The sequence below is a fragment of the Geotrypetes seraphini genome, chromosome 4 (genome assembly GCF_902459505.1).
Source record: "Geotrypetes seraphini chromosome 4, aGeoSer1.1, whole genome shotgun sequence".
NCBI classification, from domain to species: domain Eukaryota; kingdom Metazoa; phylum Chordata; class Amphibia; order Gymnophiona; family Dermophiidae; genus Geotrypetes; species Geotrypetes seraphini.
This window is the reverse complement of record NC_047087.1, coordinates 315,043,694-315,063,055: the sequence shown is the minus strand read 5'-3', so window position 1 is coordinate 315,063,055 and position 19,362 is coordinate 315,043,694. Positions and strand designations below refer to the sequence as shown.

The following is a 19,362-nucleotide window of genomic DNA, read 5'->3' as shown; positions in this document are numbered from 1 at the left end:
GATAGCGTAGCTGGTTTTAAGAAAGGTTTGGATAAGTTCCTGGAGGAAAAGTCCATAGTCTATTATTGAGAAAGACATGGGGGAAGCCACTGCTGACCCTGGATCGGTAGCATGGAATGTTGCTACTCTTTGGGTTCTAGAATGTGGCTACTCTTTGAGATTCTGGAATGTTGCTACTCCTTGGGGTTCCGGAATCTTGCTATTCTTTGAGATTCTGCATGGAATGTTGTTACTCTTTGGGGTTCTAGAATCTTGTTACTCTCTGGGATTCCAGAATCTTGCTATTCTTTGAGATTCTGCATGGAATGTTGCTACTCTTTGGGGTTCTAGAATCTTGTTACTCTCTGGGATTCCAGAATCTTGCTATTCTTTGAGATTCTGCATGGAATGTTGTTACTCTCTGGGATTTCAGAATCTTGTTATTCTTTGAGATTCTGCATGGAATGTTGCTACTCTTTGGGGTTCTAGAATCTTGTTACTCTCTGGGATTCCAGAATCTTGTTATTCTTTGAGATTCTGCATGGAATGTTGCTACTCTTTGGGGTTCTAGAATCTTGTTACTCTCTGGGATTCCAGAATCTTGCTATTCTTTGAGATTCTGCATGGAATGTTGCTACTCTTTGGGGTTCTAGAATCTTGTTACTCTCTGGGATTCCAGAATCTTGCTATTCTTTGAGATTCTGCATTGAATGTTGCTACTCTTTGGGGTTCTAGAATCTTTTTACTCTCTGGGATTCCAGAATCTTGCTATTCTTTGAGATTCTGCATGGAATGTTGCTACTCTTTGGGGTTCTAGAATCTTGTTACTCTCTGGGATTCCAGAATCTTGCTATTCTTTGAGATTCTGCATGGAATGTTGCTACTCTTTGGGGTTCTAGAATCTTGTTACTCTCTGGGATTCCAGAATCTTGTTATTCTTTGAGATTCTGTCTGGAATGTTGCTACTCCTTGGGTTTTGGCCAGGTACTTGGGATCTGGATTGGCCACCTTGAGAACGGGCTACTGGGCTTGATGGACCATTGGTCTGACCCAGTGAGGCTATTCTTATGTTCTTATGTAGTGGACTATAGAAATGATACAGCTTTTGCATCCTGTCATGCTTCCTTTTCCAGCACATCGTGTGAAGCCAAAGCCTTGCCTTGCTGGTTTCATTCCTCTCCTAGCTTTAAAATTCCGTGGAAAAAAAGGTATGGTGTTAAAGAATCCACAGTGCTAAGACTGGATTTTAATGCTGTCATTTTGTAAGTCTTAAAACTGAACTATTTCTGAAGTCTTGGTTCTAATGTTGATTTTTATTCTTTTAAGAATATTTTATAACTTTTGCAATTCTTATTTTATTGCAAACTGCTCTGGATTCTTTACGGATAAAATGGTCTAGAAATGTCTGATTAGATAAGATTAAATTTGATTCCTAATGAGCGTTTGGATTTTGGGCGCGAAAATGTTTCTGTAGAACTTTTCATTGACAGGTCAATATTCAACCTGTGGCAGTCAGTGGTTTTTAAAATGCCAGGTCATTGGTGGCAATAGCCAGTTCACGCAGCGATTCACTCCTGGCTCTGCTCAGTCTCCGCTCTGGACCGCCACAGCACTGTAGTGTGTCTCGAGCTTTTTTTTTTAACTCCAGCACACTAAGGGCTCCTTTTACTAAGGTGCGTTAGGGCCATAACGCACGGAATAGCGCACGCTAAATTGCCGTGCGCGCTAGACCTTAACGCCAGCATTGAGCAGGCGTTATTCTAGAAGCGTAGCGCGTGGTAATTTTGTGCGTGCGCTACAAACGCTAGCGCACCTTAGAGCTCCTTTTATCAAGCCACACTAGCAGGGTTAATGCGCGAGACTTTTCATCACGTGCTAACCCCTGTGCTGGCCAAAAACTACCGCCTGCTCAAGAGGAGGCGGTAGCGGCTAGTGCAGCCGGCGGTTTAACATGCGCTATTATGCGCATTAAACCGCTAGCGCGGCTTGATAAAAGGAGCCGAAAATGGAGCAAATGTTTTTCACGGCACACTGTAATTGAAATTATAAAATTGCAAATCCAACAAAAAATTAAATTTGAATTATTTCTGTATGCTAATTGTAACTGGTAAAATTAAAGTAGGTATAATAGAATTACTAATCAGTCAATGGAATGGATGAGCTTGTTTTTGAGTTCAAATTAAGTCAAAACGCGGCTCGATAGTTGACAAGCAAACGCGCATTTCATCATCCACCATCTGCGGTCGTTCTCTCTTTTTCGATTTAGGACTCCTTTTACTAAGGTGCGCTAGTGTTTTTAGCACACACAGGAAATCACCACACGCTACGCTTCTAGAACTAACGCCAGCTCAATGCTGGCGTTAAGGTCTAACGCAGCTTAATAAAAGGAGCCCTTAATTTCTGTCAGAGCTGAAAATCCAAGTTCGCAAAGATAAGAAGATCCAAGCGGTAGCAAAGCCTTGGTTGCTCTGTGGCTCTAGTTAGGATGACGATTGCATTAAAAAAATCAAATGACTTGCCGTCAGTTTTCAAGGACCAATCGCATCAAAGAACGATGCTCGTCTCGGCGCTTGTATCCTGACGCACACAGATGCTCATAACATTGACAGACGAGGAACGGCTGGATAAATTACGGCTATACTCACTCGAGGAACGCAGAGAGAGGGGAGACATGATCGAGACGTTCAAATACCTCACGGGCCGTATCGAGGTAGAAGATATCTTCTTTTTCAAAGGTCCGACGGCGACAAGAGGACATCCATGGAAAATCAGGGGCGGGAAATTGCACGGCGACACCAGGAAATACTTTTTCACCGAAAGAGTGGTTGATCGCTGGAATAGACTTCCACTTCAGGTGATCGAGGCGAGCAGCGTGCCTGATTTTAAGAAGAAATGGGATCGTCACGTGGGATCTCTGCACAGAGATAAATAGGGGAGGGTCATTGGGGTGGGCAGATTAGATGGGCCGCGGCCCTTATCTGCCGTCTTTTTCTATGTTTCTATGTTTCTATGACGTACATGAAGGGAATTTTGGGAATGTCTCATGGCACACCTGGGATCTCTTTCAGGCACACATCTGTGCCCTGGCACACAGTTTGAGGGGCACTTGGATAGTGCCAAGGTAGCCTAGTTGATATTCAGTACCACCATCCAGGTAAATACTGCTGACAACCCAGGTGTGACCCAATGAGAGGGAGCAGTTCCTACCCAGAGGAGTCCCAGAAAATATACCACCTTTCCGGGTGGATATTCAGTCTAGTTTGAGCAGCTTCTGACTGCTAAAACGGAGCTGTGCTGGCATCCTGGCAGTGCTCAGTGGCACTTAACTTACCACCTCCTGTCAATTTGGGCAGAGTCAAAGAGGAGCTGTCACTTACATGCCATACCGCATTCTATCAAAAACTGCGCTCGCTGACGACAGAGGACCGAGTGCTCTTCAAACTTGGCTGTCTCTTTTACAAAGCACTACATGGTCCACTGCCCGACTACCTCACTAATCGGTTCCTTTTCGCCGGACCTGGACAATCCAAACGCCATCAATCATTCTTCCCCTTCCCCTCAGTCAAAGGTTGCATTCAGGAAAGATCCAAAGACCCAGAATGGAACCAACTGGTCAGAGCATCAACCTCATAGCTGCACTTTAGAGAGCTCCTAAAAACACGTCTCTTCTCGAAATTCAGCAGTCCGCCCTGGGACATGACCTCCACGATTATCATTCCATACATTCAATGGCATTGGTCACCTCTACCTCTTTGTAAAGATCTGTTTTCTTTATTTATTCATTCATTTTATTTTCTCTACCGTTCTCCCAGGGGAGCTCAGAACGATTTACATGGAATTATTCAAGTACTCAAGCATTTTCCCTGTCTGTCCTGGAGGACTCACAATCTATATAATGTACCTGGGGCAATGGAGGGGATTAAGTGACTTGCCCAGGGTCACGAGGAGCAGTGCAGCGGGTTTGAACCCACAACCTTAGGGTGCTGAGGCTGTAGCTTTAACCACTAGGAATCAAAATGTAATAAAAGTGAGCCAAGTATAGGACAATCAAGCTATTGTGACATCACCGATGAGGTTGGCTCTTATTGGTGGAATGAGGCATTGTGACATCACAATCTCAGCTCTGGTTACCAGAGACTGTCACTCTTCACACTATTTATTTATTCAATTTTCTTACCCAGGGTCACAAGGAGCAGTGTGGGTTTGAACCCCTAACCTCAAGGTGCTGAGGCTATACCTGTATTACTCACATTATAAATTCTTTTATTAACTGCCTGCTTATTTATGCTGTCGTTCGCTGACTTTAGTCAACCTTACCGCTTTTGTAAACCGCTTAGAACCAAAAGAAGGCTTGGGGAACTTCAAAACTCGTATATTCAGTCTTCAGTTGTAATTCTCAATGTTCTCAATCTTTCTTTGTATAGCAAAACTGTCTTTAATTGCAACACTCTTATGTTCTTGAAGAGACTGGACCTCAGTTTGTATCTGAGTTATTGGATTTTTATCTCTGTATTACTTTGATTTAAAGATCCAGATATTTCATCAATTTCCCCCCCCAAAGCAAGTACCTCACCAGACGTCTTTAGTGTTTCAGCATCAAGTTTCTGTAACATTTTCCAAAGCATTTCAAGCGTCACCTCCTTAGGGGAAACTTGTCTCCTCTGGTGTAATTTCCATCAATGGAAGCTCATCCACCTTAGAACCCTCCTCGGTGGAACTAGCTACTGTAACTCCAGCAGCCCAGAATTCCACACCTTTGGCAGTGGCCAACATCAGACAAGAAGGAGGAACTGATACCGGGGGCAACCACGATGTTTCATGCCCCAGTGAGATAGGGCCTTCTCCTCCCTCTCTCACAGCGGAGACTGGCACCATGTTCCTCAGACCGGCTCCGGCAAAAAAACGCTCAATTAACTGTTGGTTTATAGGTTGCGAGGGCATCATGGAGGAGCAGCCCTCATATTACCTTTTCGTTTGTACCGCCTCTTAATGTAAAGAGGAAAAAAGAATGCCAACAAACAGTGCCCACTGGTTTACTTTTTCCAAAAATACTAGGTCTAGGGGGATGCAATGAAACTACTAAGTAGTAGATTTAAACCAAACCAGAGGAAAATATGTCTTCAGTCAACAGGTAAACTCTGATACGTTGCTGGAGAATGTGGTAAAAGAAGTTAGCTTAGCAAGGTTTAAAAAAAGGGTTGGATAATTTCCTGGTAGAAAAGTCCATAAGCCATTGTTAAGATGGACTTGAGAAAATCCACTGCTTTTTAATTAATTTATTTATGTAATAATAATAATTTTATTCTTATATATCGCCATACCGAAAAGGTTCTAGGCGATTCACAACAAGCTGAGCTAGTACATACAATGCAGATAAAATACAACAGATTGGAATGATAGAAGCTTATAACAGATAAAAGCAGATTGTATTTACAATACAATGGAGATAAAGTACATCGGATTAGAGAAACTGGGCCTCTTCTCCCTTAAAAAGAGGAGACTGAGAGGGGACATGATTGAAACATTAAAAATACTGAAGGGAATAGACTTGGTAGATAAGGACAGGTTGTTCACCCTCTCCAAGGTAGGGAGAACAAGAGGGCACTCTCTAAAATTGAAAGGGGATAGATTCCATACAAACGTAAGGAAGTTCTTCTTCACCCAGAGAGTGGTGGACAACTGGAACGCTCTTCCGGAGGCTGTTATAGGGGAAAACACCCTCCAGGGACTAAAGACAAAGTAGATAAAGACAGGTTGTTCACCCTCTCCAACGTTGGAAGAACGAGAGGGCACTCTCTAAAGTTGAAAGGGGATAGATTCCGTACAAATATAAGGAAGTTCTTCTTCACCCAGAGAGTGGTGGACAACTGGAACGCTCTTCCGGAGGCTTTATAGGGGAAAACATCCTCCAGGGATTCAAGAAAAGTTAGACAAGTTTCTCCTGAACAAGAACGTGCGCTGGTAGGGTTAGTCTCAGTTAGGGTGCTGGTCTTAGACCAGAGGGCTGCCGCGTGAGCGGACTGCTGGGCATGATGGACCACTGGTCTGACTCAGCAGTGGCAATTCTTATGTTCTTACCCCTAGACATGCCCTCAAAAAGGAGGAATGTCCGGGGAAAATCCGGACAGCTGGTAACCCTACTCTTATGGACTTATGTTCTTAAGTCCAGGTCTCAAAATAACAGTGCAGACCCCTAGTGGTAATCTCACAGAACTGTTGCTAGAGGTCAGCGTTCCATGTAAGTGCTGGGGAGGGGGCGGATGACTGGATCCAGGATATTGGAGAACTGGAATGGGGAGGAGAGACTGCTGGTATATCAAGCTGGGATCCGAGTAAACGTCTTAAGCTGGGTCCCAGTTAAATGTCAGCTGGGACTCACATCAGTTCCAGCATCCAGGACATGTCCAGATAGAACTGGATATTCAGTACCCTTGTTTGGGCATGACCCAGCATCGAATATCCAGGTCTAATTTAGCCACTGACCGCTGGCTGAAGAGTGACCGGTCAATTCATAAATAGTGCAAGCAGCTTCTAAATTTACTATAGCAAGCAGAATTGGTAATAATTGCTGCAGTGAATGAGCCATTTCTGCAATAAAACTGTCCTAATGTACTGCTTGGTAGAAATGAGACCGTTGCAAGAGTCTTGTGGGGGTGTTCTCTGCCTCCAGGCTGTATTTGTGAAATTTATCGTCACCACATGTACAGAATCACGGTGGGAATGATTTATGCTCAGAGTAGAAAGGCAGAAGTGCGCCCGGCCTACTGAACGAAAAGTGAATTCGAAGAGGCGATAAAGAGGCGGAGAGGTGATAAGGTGTGGTTCAAGTTATCCGTTTTCAGAAGAAGCAGGGGTGCCTCGCTGGGCGACGATGCCAAACATTTGTTGGCCTGACAAGAGCATCATTTATCCCACTTTTATTTTTTTATTTCCACCCAGTTTTCTGGGGGAGGGGGCGCCACATCCTCATCTCACTCCTCTCTCCTGTCTTAATTAATGTAATGCCCCTCCCAACTTAGTACCTATTCCAAGATGGAGGTATTTCACGTGTGAACAAATCCCCCTCCCCCCCAGCAGAGTAACAAAAGATTGCCCCCATGAGTTGAGGTCTGACAGCCAATGTAAAGTTTAATAAAATCAAGTCTCTTTTGGCAAGAATGGTTAGCTCTAGAGCAGACTCTTCTCCGCCCCCCTTTGCTTTTTCCTTGGTGGCCTCTGATGCTCGTCACATTTATTGGCGTGACAGTTTTGTGAGTCTTGCCAAAGTAATACCTTAAGGGTCTGATTTTATAGCAGGACACCTGTGTGATGTTGCAATAAAGATGAATTTTTTAAAAGAAGATGTTCTCTCAGGCTTTCTGCAGCTGGCAGCACCAGTCCTCCTCTCTGTCCCCCCCCACGACCGTGCACGCACGCCGCTTCCCTTCCCTCACACCTCTTTAAAGTTCGCGGCGTGAGCGGTAACCCCCACCTGCTGCTCGCGCCAGCGTCGGCCCTTCCTGGGCCAGCGCCTAGGAAGTGACCTTAGAGGAAGAGCCAACGCTGGCACGAGCAGCAGGTCGGGGTTACTGCTCGCGCCGCGAACGTTAAAGAGGTTTGGGGGGAAGGGAAGGCGCAGGCGCTTGGCAGGAAGGGGTGGGGAAGAAGTGGGTGGGGGAGGGGAGCCACCGCCACGGATGCCTCACACCCTCGCTACGCCACTGAGCGTAAGCTATTTGCCTTTATAAGGCACTTGGACTCAGCACGTGACTGTGAATTCGGCTTAAGTGTACCAGGAGACTAGAAGAGCTGCCAAATCCAACACGGGAAAACTGAGGGGTCCTTTTATCAAGCTGCGTAGCGGTTTAACGCGCATAATACCACGCGTTAAACCGCCTGCTGCGCTAGCCGGCTGCAGGGGTTAGCGTGTGATGAAGGTTTCAAGGTTTATTCAATATTTGATTAATCGCCTATCGTAACTACTAAGCGATTTACATTTACAGAAAATACATAATAAAAAATTAACAATAATATAATAAAATATTAAAATCAATTTAAAACAAACTAGACAAATTTGGACAGGAAACATTGGGAAAGAGGGGGAAGAAATACAATTTATAATAGAAAAGGAGGGATAAATAAGGGTAAATACACAGAATGGATGGGAAAACAAAATAAATATATAGCTGACTGAAGTAAAAGGGAGTTGTCCGATGCGCTAACTCCACTTCTACGGTCTGCGTCCCGCAAATGTCAAATGATTGCGCTCCTAACTTTGGTATTGAAATCTGCTCGTGGCCTTTTGCCCAAGGTGATTTCCTCTCGCTTACAGAATTATGTGCCCTCCCGCTCTCTGAGATCTCAAGATAGGGTCTGATTGGCTGTTCCGACAATTCGATCCATCACTAAGGTTAAAAATCGTTCATGTATCTTCCAGGGAGCTGGTCCTCTGCTTTGGAATTTGGTGCCAGACTCACTGATTTCTTGGCATTTCGAAAGAGTTTGAAAGCCTGGGTTTTTTTCGAATTGCCTCTTCAGATCTGCCCACTCGGTGATTTTGTAGTTGTCTGGTTTTGAAGACATGGGAATAAGTTCGTGTATACTGTTGGTTTATAATACTTTGTTATGTGTTGTTTCGTTATGCATGTAATATTTTGTTTTAATTAATAATCTCGCAGCGAGACCCGGAAACCTGCAAATAGCACAATGCCAGCTGCGGAAACCCTGAGAGAATGTATTCTTTGTTATCCGCATAGATGGTTGATATGCGGGCAATAAGTGTTTTAAATATATAAATTGAAAGATGATTACGGTAGTCAAATCCAGCACTGGGGAACTGAGGTTGATGCTGGACAGACTTCTGCGGGCCGTGTCCAACAAATGGCAAGACACAGGTGAAGTTTCAAACACCTCAAGTGCATTAGATCATTGTATTGTCGCATACTGTGAGTTGGGGTGCTGTGCAGCTTAAGGGGGAGGGGAAGGCACAACACCTTAAGTGACCTAATCCTGAACGCACCAACATCCCATTCATTCAGAAAATCACTAAAACTCACTTATTTGACAAATTTATCTGATTCTTCAATTCCGCTCATCTCTTACCTCTGCTTATACGCTCTTTCTTCCTACCCTTCCACCCCGTTCACTCAACTGCCTTCCACACCTTCCCAAATCTAACTGATGGAACCTCGCTGTCCTTACAGTATCTCTTATTGTATACCGTCTTGAACTGAAAAGGTATGACAAGATATAAATAAAGCTATTATTATTATTAGTGTTTTCTGAGATGGTTTGTCGCACTGGGATTTTGATTTTCTCCACAAGCCCATGGGATGCAAAGAATTGACTTTTTGCATGTCGGAAAAGGACTCTGGCTGGGAACATGTGGTGAACTAGCCCCCTCATCTAAGTGCATAGAACATTTCAAATCGCTGAAAGAACTGGGTAGAATCCATCCATTCTCCTAACCACCCCCTCTGCAAGATCTCCAAAGGAGACCCCCCTATTGGGTCGATGGTTCGACAGCTCTGATAGACTGTCAGTAACTACAGTACATCTCCTGAAAATGGCAGCTTTTCTGTATCCTTCTCCCTCTCCATACCAAGCATCTCTTCTCTGTGTTCCATGCTGTCCCTCCCATAAGAACCAGTAAATTTGACTTTGGTTCCAGGGAAGATGGCGGAAGCTTTGATAAAACACAGCATCGATGAGCATCTAGAAAGGAATAAACTGATGAAAACAAGCCAACATGGCTTCTGCAAGAGAAGATCGTGCCTAACAAACTTATTGCACTTCTTCAAAGGAATAAACAAATGAATGGACAAAGGGGACCCCATAGACATCGTATATACTTAGATTTCCAAAAAGCCTTTGACAAGGTACCCCATGAACGCCTACTACGGAAACTGAAGAACCATGGGGTGGAAGGAGACGTACATAGATGGATCAAAAATTGGTTGGCGGGTAGGAAGCAAAGGATAGGAGTGAAGGGCCACTACTCTGACTGGAAAAGGGTCACGAGTGGTGTTCCGCAGGGGTCGGTACTCAGACCGCTGCTGTTCAATGTATTTATAAATGATCTAGAAACAGGGACGAAGTGCAAAGTAATAAAATTCACAGATGACACCAAACTATTTAGTGAAGATAGGACTAAAGAGGACTGTGAAGATTTACAAAGGGACCTGAACAAACTAGGGGAGTGGGCGACAAGATGGCAGATGAAGTTTAATGCAGAAAAATGTAAAGTCTTGCATGTAGGAAACAGAAACCCGAAGTACAGCTATACGATGGGAGAGCTGGCAATGGGTGAAAGTACCCAAGAAAAGGACTTGGGGGTAATAGTGGACAAGACAATGAACCCGTTGGCACAGTGCACTGCGGCCTCTAAAAAGGTGAATAGAATGCTAGGTATTATCAAGAAAGGTATTACAATCAGAACGAAGAGCTGCGTCCAATATTGGTCGCCGAACCTAAAGAAGGATATGGTGATACTCGAGAGGGTTCAGAAAAGAGCAACGCGATTGATAAAAGGTATGGAAAACCTTTCATATGCTGAAAGATTAGAGAAATTGGGGCTCTTTTCCCTGGAGAAGAGGAGACTTAGAGGGAACATGATAGAGACTTACAAGATCATGAAGGGCATGGAGAAAGTGGAGAGGGACAAATTCTTCAAACTTTAAAAAAATACAAGAACGAGAGGGCATTCGGAAAAATTAAGAGGGGACAGATTCAGAACCAATTCTAGGAAGTTCTTCTTCACCCAAAGGGTGGTGGACACCTGGAATGCGCTTCCAGAGGACAGAGTACAGTATTGGGGTTCAAAAAGGGATTAGATGATTTCCTGAAGGAAAAGGGGACAGAAGGGTATAGATAGAGGATTACTATACAGGTCCTGGATCTGATGGGCCGCCGCGTGAGCGGACTGCTGGGCACAATGGACCTCTGGTCTGACCCAGCAGAGACACTGCTTATGTTCTTATAAGAATTGCCACTGCTGGGTCAGACCAGTGGTCCATCATGCCCAGCAGTCTGCTCACGCAGCGGCCCTCTCTCCCCTCCCTCCTGTGTCCCCACCCCAGGACTAGCATCTCTCCCCTGCTGCCCCACCCCATCCTTTCTTCTTCCCTTCCCTAAGTCCATTCCCGCTCCCCTCCCTCAATGTGTGTGTGTGGTGAAGTTTTCATTCCTTGGGCAATAAAATTCCACTATATCTCGCTATAATGTTGCCATTGGGCTGTGGTCTAGTTTCGGCAACACTGTCAAAATACTTGCTGCTCTCTTTTTTTTCCAAACAATGAGGTTTAGAAGAAAAAGAACATTCAGAAGGTTAACATTAATAATGTGTCTGTGAAACTCATTGCATGAATAACATTATGTTTAGCAGAAAGGCTGCAGTTGATTTAATCTGTTGGGTCAGCAGTTTGAGGCAACATTTGTCCTCTCGTGTCGTGTTTAATCATTGTATATGTCTTCCCTTCTTGAATGTTTTGTATTTTCTTAAGTTTAAAATATGCTTAAAAGTAACCTTATCTTCCACGCAGTAATGTAATCTGTACCTTCTCTATTCTATCTTCCATATGCGACTGTCTATTCTTTTGGTTATTTTTCACTAATAATTTGAATCTCAAAGCTTTTAACGCCATTTGTAGATGGAGCAGAGCCAACTGGATTGAAAGAGAGGAGGCAGGGAGAGCAGGCCTTGATAGCCCACAATTTGAAATAATCAAAGAGAGAGTGAAAGAAAGAGGAACAAGCCATTGGAGAATGATATGATTGTAGGAGACCCTAGATCACCACCATTTGCCAAGACACAGCCTCTGTTTCCTTAAAATCTATGAATGGGTGCTGAAAAGTTCTCAGCCCAACCAAGAAAGGAATGGCGTGGAGCCATGAAACTTACAAGTTACTCCACATATTCACCGCTAAGTTCAACACACTTGTCACATTGTGGCTGGTCCCTGAAATACTACTCCGCTGCTGCAATCACCTCTGAATCAGTGGCGTACCAAGGGGGGGGGGAGGTCCACCCCGGGTGCAGCCTTAGGGGGGGGTGCACAGCCGGCCAGGTCCGGAAAATTCCTGGGCTGGAACGGCGACGGCACTCAGCGGCATCGGCGCCCTCCCCCTCCGCGATGGCACTCAGCGACATCGGCGCCCCCACCCCCTGCGACAGCACTCAAGTTCGGCCTCCTTCTCCTGGCATCAACAGAACTTGAGATCAGCAACAGGTGCTCAGTCAAAAGGTTCCCTCTGACTGAACTGCCTGGGCGGAAACAGGAAGCTGAGTCAGGGGAAGCTTTTGACTGAGCACTTGTTGCCAATCTGAAGTTCTGTTAATGCTGGGAGAAGGAGGCCGAACTTGAGTGCTGTCGCGGGGGGGAGGGGGCAGATGATGGAAGTAGGGAGAGAGAAGAGGGCAGATGATGGAAGTGGGGAGAAGGGAGAGCAAATGCTGAATGGAAGTGGAGAAAGGAAACATACTGGATGGAAGGAAGGATAAAGAAAAAGGACATATGTTGGATGGGGGAAGAAGACAAAGTTAGTGAGATAGTGGAGCGGTGAAGGAAAGGGGTGGCATGCTGTGGGTAGACATAGTGAAAAGAGGGAATTTGAGGACTGCATAGTAAGAACTAATTTAATTTAGACGGACGCAGAAAATAAAGAAGGAAGATCAGAGAAGGAAAGGGAAGAGAGAGAGGAGCGAGAGATGCCAGAGAATGGGGAAGGAGACAGAGATATCAGATATAAGTGGAGGAAATGAGAATAAAGAGATGCTAAAAACCACAGGGGGGAGGGAAAGAGATATGAAAGGAGAAAGATGCCAGACCATGAGGGAACAGAGGGAAGATGATAGATGCCAGACCAAAGGAGAGGAGGTCTAGAGGAGAGATGGCAGGGGGAGACAGACAGTTTCTGGAAGGGGCAGACAGTGGATGGAACGGGCAGATGCTGGATTCAAGAGACAGGGCAGACGCTGGAAGGAAAAGAGTGAAAAGAAGATAAAAGCAGAAACCAGAGACAACAAAAGGTAGAAAAAAATCATTTTATTTCTATTTTGTCATTAGAATATATCAGATTTGAAATATGTATCCTGCTAGAGACATAACCGGGGATTGCAAAGCCCAGGTAGTGCTTCTTTAGCTTCCAGCTGGTTTAAGGCTCTCTCGGACCAGGGGGCATTCCCCTAACACTATTCCTGTCATGTGTGACTGCAGTATTCTGTTAGCATGATATTTCTGTGTAGCATTCTATAATAATTTGGCTTGTTCAGTTTTCTTGATAGTAGAGGGGATATATGTGAAGGGGAGGGGAGACAAGGGTTTTGTTGGTCCTTGCTCTGTATATTTATATTTATAAAATGACAATTGTACAGAATATTGTTTCTTTTTATACTTTAATAAAATATGTTCAATATAAAATCATAACTGAGACTTATGCGGATGGGATCAGATGGTTTGCGGGGACTGAGCTTGCGGAGACGGGGGGAAATGTGTTTTTTTTTTAAATTTCAGTCTTAGTAGTTTGCCGGTCCACGGGTGTAAAAAGATTGAAAAACACTGCTCTAGAGCAGAGTCGGCAGCTGCGCTGAGGTGCAGGAAGGTCCCTCGATGACTCGTCTGCCGGCTTTGCTACGGAAGAAGTAAGTTTTGTCGGAGGAGGTGGACCCGGCAGACGCAGTCATCGCGGGTCCTTGCAGCAACTCCCTGCGTCTGCTGGGTCAACCCCCTCCGACGTAACTTACTTCTTCCGGAGCAAAGTCTGGAATCATCGCAGGACCTTCCAGCACGCGGCTGCCGACTCTGCTCCAGAGCTAGTATGTCAGAGTGGGGAGCTAGTATGTCAGCTACAATCATCGCGAGAAAGGAGCAGGACTGCTAGAATGAAAAAGTGTTGCAGGGAGAGAAAGGGGGCAGGGTGGAATGGAAGGGTGGTGCTGATGGAATTGATATACAGGGAAAGGGGAAAGAGACATAAGGGGGAAGGATACTGGATGGAATTGGATTGGAGGGAAAGAAAGGGGGCAGATGCTGATTGAAAAGGGGTGGATGGAGAGAGAAAGGGCAGACATTGGATGGTAGTGTGGCGGGTAGAGGGGGAGCCTATGCTGGATGGAAGTGCTGATGGGAGAGATAAGGGAGCAAATGCAGGAAGGAAATAGGAGGAGAGAAAGGGGAGCAGACGATGGAAGTGAACAAAGAGAGGAGAAGGTACAAGATGGGAGGGGTAGAGAAAGAGGGCAGTAAAAAAGGAAATTGATGAGAGGGTAGTAAGAACGTAATCTAGATGGATGCAGAAAAGGAAAATGAGGGAAGAAAGGGATTGCAGAAGAGAGGTGTGGGAGAGGGAAGGAGAGGAGAGAGATGCCAGACCAACGGGAGTGAAAGGAGAGATGGAAGAGAGAGGCATACAGTTTCTGTAAGGGGCATAGAAGGAGAGAAGATGCCATATAGGGACAGAGAGACGGCAGACAGTGGATGGAAGGAAGAGAGTAACAAGAAGATTAGGAAAGCAGAAACCAGAGAAGACAAAGGTAGAAAAAAAAATTTCTATTTATTTATTGCTTTAGGAGATATGTGTCACTGTTTCTGTGGTGTTGCACTGTAAGCAGAGTCCAGCTTCTTGCTGGTTCAATTTAACCTTTGTCTATATATTTCTATTTTATCCCCCTTTTACAAAACTGTGGAGTGTTTTTTAGCGCCAGCCGTGGTGGTAGCAGCTCTGATGCTCAGAATTCTATGAGCGTCAGAGCTGTTACCACCATGGCTAAAATCCACACTACAGTTTTGTAAAAGGGGGAGGGGTTAGTTTGTGATGACATATTCCATACTAGGCGAAGGTGTTTTCTGGTTCTGTGTGTTCGAAAGACATGGTTTTCTGTTAGGATTCACGGTGTAGGATTGATCTGTATTAGTCTGGCTTGTTTAGTTTTACAATGGGTGTATTGATGTTGTACTGCTCACTGCAATATGTAAGATGCTACCTTTTCCTAGGTACTCATGTGTGACGTGTGGCTTGTTACTAAAAATCATGTTTTTCGTACAGATGGGGGCGGGGGTGCCACAAAATGATGGGCCCCGGATGTCACATATGCTAGGTACGCCACTGCTCTGAATCACTCGGAAATTGTCACCCTTTCAAACTCTTTTTAAGCTTTAGAAACAGAAAAGTCAGCTGGAGCACGATCTGGTGAGTAGGGTGGATGGTCTATGCACTGACACCCCAGCTGCGTCAAAACATCCATTGTTTTGCCAGCCTTGTGAGCAGGTGCATTGTCTTGCAAATAGAGAACTCCTTTCAATGCCTCCTTTAATCGATACAACTTTTTGGCCCCTTGAAAGATCGTCAGTCATTATAACACCTTCCTGATCTCAAAACACTGTGGCCATGACCTTTCCTGCTGACTTTTGGGTCTTGAATTTCCTTCACCTTGGAGAACCTGAGTGCTGCCATTGCATGGATTCTTGTTTGTCTCAGGATCATAGTTGTTCCAAAAAGTTGACACCACCTTGCTGAAAATGCTGCAAAATCAGCTTGGAAGTGGCCATTCCAGGCAGCCCCCGGGTTAAGAACGAGTTGCGTTTTTAAAGTTGTTCTTAAATCGGATTTGTATGTAATTTTAAGATTCTTGCTGCTTTCCTCTGTTCCCAGCTGGCAAAAGGGCCAACTCCCCAACCACACACTGTTCTTAATGTAGCCATGCGTCATTCCTGAATATGCTACAGGAGAAGTGTAGGAGTCTATGCTACTGGAAATACTGCTCAGTGAAATCAAATGAAGCCGCAACCGCGTTCTTAAGTATGAAGAAAGGCTAAAAAAACTACGGATGTACTCACTGGAGGAACGAAGAGAGAGGGGAGACATGATTGAGACCTTTAAGTATATCACGGGACGTATAGAGGTGAAAGATGATATCTTCTGTCTTGCAGGGCCCTCGGTTACCAGAGGGCACTCGCTGAAAGTCAGGGGAGGGAAATTTCAAGGTGATGCCAGGAAGTACTTCTTCACCGAAAGGGTAGTCGATCATTGGAACGAGCCACCTCAGCAGGTGATTGAGGCCAACGACGTGTCAGATTTTAAGAGAAAATGGGATATTCATGTGGGATCTATAGGGGAGTAAAAGTCAGGGAGCGGGTCATTGGTAATGGGCAGACTCGATGGGCTGTGGCCCTTTTCTGCCGTCAATTTCTATGTTTCTATGATTCATACTTAAGTTGGACGTCTGTAACTCAGTTTCTCAGTATGAGCACTGCATATCAGCCTCTATGTTCTTAATGTCTCCTAAAGAGTTGTGGGTTTCCTGCTGCTTCAATTCCTCCTTTAGTTAAAATACATTATATACCTTCTGAAAAAAGAATAAATGAGAATACCCAACTGGAGTTGAGACAACATACAGAAGTTTTGGATCTGTCTGCGTTGCTTGAATATTCAGACTGACTTGGCTCGATCGGCGACTCTCTTGATTACTTTGGCTTTGGCGTCTGATGAAGAATGGCTGTTATAAATGTTTTTTTAGGTATTGGGACAAATTGTTTATGAACGTTGAGATTAGAATGTTTCCAGATGTTTCTGAGGAAATTCAGAAGAAAAGGAAACCCATTTTGGTTATGTCCTGCAATTCTGAAAATGGAGCTTTATTTTTTCTGAAATGTCCATGCAAAGATGTTTTCTTTGATTCTATGCAGAAGTCTGCTTTTATTTCCAGCAATGATCTATTTGGGAGGGGGAAGAGGGGATGAGGAAGGATTTTATTTCCTAATACTGTATTGAATTAACCCTGTTAAATACTAATAAGCTTTCTTTAAATATTTCAAAAACTAACACGCTCCTCTTCCCCGGGAAAGAGGGAGCACAATTCATTTCTCCAGTCACCATTGAAAATGGTGACTTCCACCAGTTACAACTACTAAAATCTTAGGTGTCCTTATAGACAATAAGTTAACATTTCGACCACAAATTAGTGCATTGGTTAAAAATGGTTTTTATAAATTAAAGATGATTCGATCGTTGGCCCCTCTACTTGATATTAGTTCTCTGAATGTTCTGATCCATGCACTTGTAATACAAGTTATCTTTACTCACCTTTAAATCGTTATTATCCAAAACTCCATCATTCATTTATAAAGTTCTAATTCCTTACACCTCTCTAAAAACTTTATGATCCAATCAACAACTTTTATTGGTCATTCCCTCTCTCAAAATCATAAATACCAGAAGACAGTATATCTTCTCTGTCACAGCACCGCAAACATGGAATTCTCTCCCACTTTATTTAAGGGAGGAGAAAAACCTTGATAAATTCAAAAGCCAACTTAAGAGTTTTCTTTTTAAAGACGCTTTCAATACTTAATTGAAATGCCAATTACTCTTTACAACTCCCTTTCACTTCAGTCAGCTATATATCTTGTTTTCCCAGCCATTCTGTGTTTTTACCCTTATCGATCCCTCCTTTCCTATTATAAATTGTATTTCTTCCCCCTCTTTCCCAATGTTTCCTGTTCAAATTTGTCTAGTTTTTTTTAAAATGATTTTTAGATTTTTATTATATTATTGTTAATTTTTATCATGTATTTTCTGTAAATGTAAATCGCTTAGTAGTTATGATAGGCGATTAATCAAATAATGAATAAAACTTGAAACTTGAAACTTGAAACTTGTAATATCAAAAATGGACTATTGTAACTCATTATTAAAAGGGATCTATCATAAAGACTTAAAACGCTTGCGGCTTATCCAAAACACAGCCATTAAGATAATCTCGGGCGCAAAGAAATTTGATCATGTTACTCCTTTGCTTCAAAAAGCCCACTGGTTGCCTGTCTCACACAGGGTAACTTATAAAATCGCCCTATTGACATTCAAAACGTTACAGACCAATACACCAGCATTCATAGACAGACTTTTGATCCCATATGACCCTCCGAGAGCTTTAAGATCTATTTCTCAATACAATCTTAACATTCCATCTTTAAAAATAATCGGTACACGTCGCACCTCAACTTTTTCTGTGACAGCCCTTATGATCTGGAATACTCTTCCTTTACACTTAAAAATGGAAAAAAACTTAAAAAATTTTAAAAGCAATTTAAAGTGTTTTCTTTTTAAAGATGCTTTTAATTGATCAATTGTATTTTAGAGATTAACCAATTTTTGTTTATACATTTATTTTCCCAGTCCCTTTTGTGTTTACCTTAAATGTTTCTCACATTTTCTATATCAATTGTATTTCTCCCCCTCTTCCTATTCGTGTTTAGGGGCCTTTCGGCCCGTATTTACCTAGTATGTAGTTGTTGTTAGTCTTGTAGTTTTTTATAGAAATGTATGTTTTAATTGTTAAATTTTTGTTTAAATGTTATTTTAAATCTTGTTCAACGCTTTGTAGTTTCGAAAAAGCGTTTAATCAAAAATCTGAATAAACAATAAACAATACAGATTGTGCTTGAAAGACTACAGATCCTTAGACTTTGGACTTTTGGACATTTTAGGGGGTGAAGAACTTATGTGGACGACAGAAAAGCGGGCCTTGGGTGTGATTGTATGCGATGATCTTAAGGTGGCCAAACAGGTTGAAAAGGTGGCAGTGAAAGCTAGAAGGATGCTAGGGTGCATAGGGAGAGGTATGGCCAGTAGGACAAAGGAGGTATTGATGCCCCTGCATAAGACTCCGGTGAGACCTCATTTTGTTTATTGGTACAGTCTTCTATTTTAAGCATTCTTGATTATTGTAACATTATATATCTAGGTGCTTACAAGAAAATTCTCAAAAATCTGAGAGTGATTCAAAATACTACCGTTCGCCTCATTTTTGGTTAAAAAAAAATGGGAGCATATCACTCCGTTTTATTTGAAACTCCTTTGGTTACCGATGGAATCTAGAATTTTGTTTAAATTTTCTTGTATTTGCTATAAATCAGTTTCTGGCCTGTTACCAGGCTATCTTGTGTCTCATTTTTCCTTGAGTCATGCTAACGAGATCACACGTGGAGTACATTTGTTTACCTATCCTTCCATAAAATCCTGTCGTTATAAGAGGTTCCTTGAGAGAACCCTCTCGTTTCAAGCCGCCAAACTGAATTCATGGCTTGGAAAAATTATTCCAGAGGTCTCTTCTTACTTTTCTTTTAGAAAACTGTTAAGAAACACAACGTTTTGATAGGTTGGTATCTTAATGCATTGCTATTTTTTAACAAGTCTTTTTAGATCTATCTGATGTATTTTTATCTGTACTATATGCATCAACTTGTTGGTTAGGCTAGTTTTTAACTGCATTCTTTCTTAAACTCTTGACTAGTTTAGATTCAGTTGACATTTGATTTGGATTATATGCATCATTTTCTTGCCTGTTAGAGGGTATTTTATCTACACTCTTTTTATTTTTAATGTATTTCACTGGCATTATATTGTATA

General features: G+C 43.1%; 1 protein-coding gene across 1 annotated transcript in view; it reads left to right on the top strand.

Moving 5' to 3' along the window:
• GFRA1 (GDNF family receptor alpha 1) overlaps positions 1–19,362 on the top strand; it is a 287,214-nt gene that overhangs the window by 192,902 nt on the left and 74,950 nt on the right. The window lies entirely within an intron of this gene.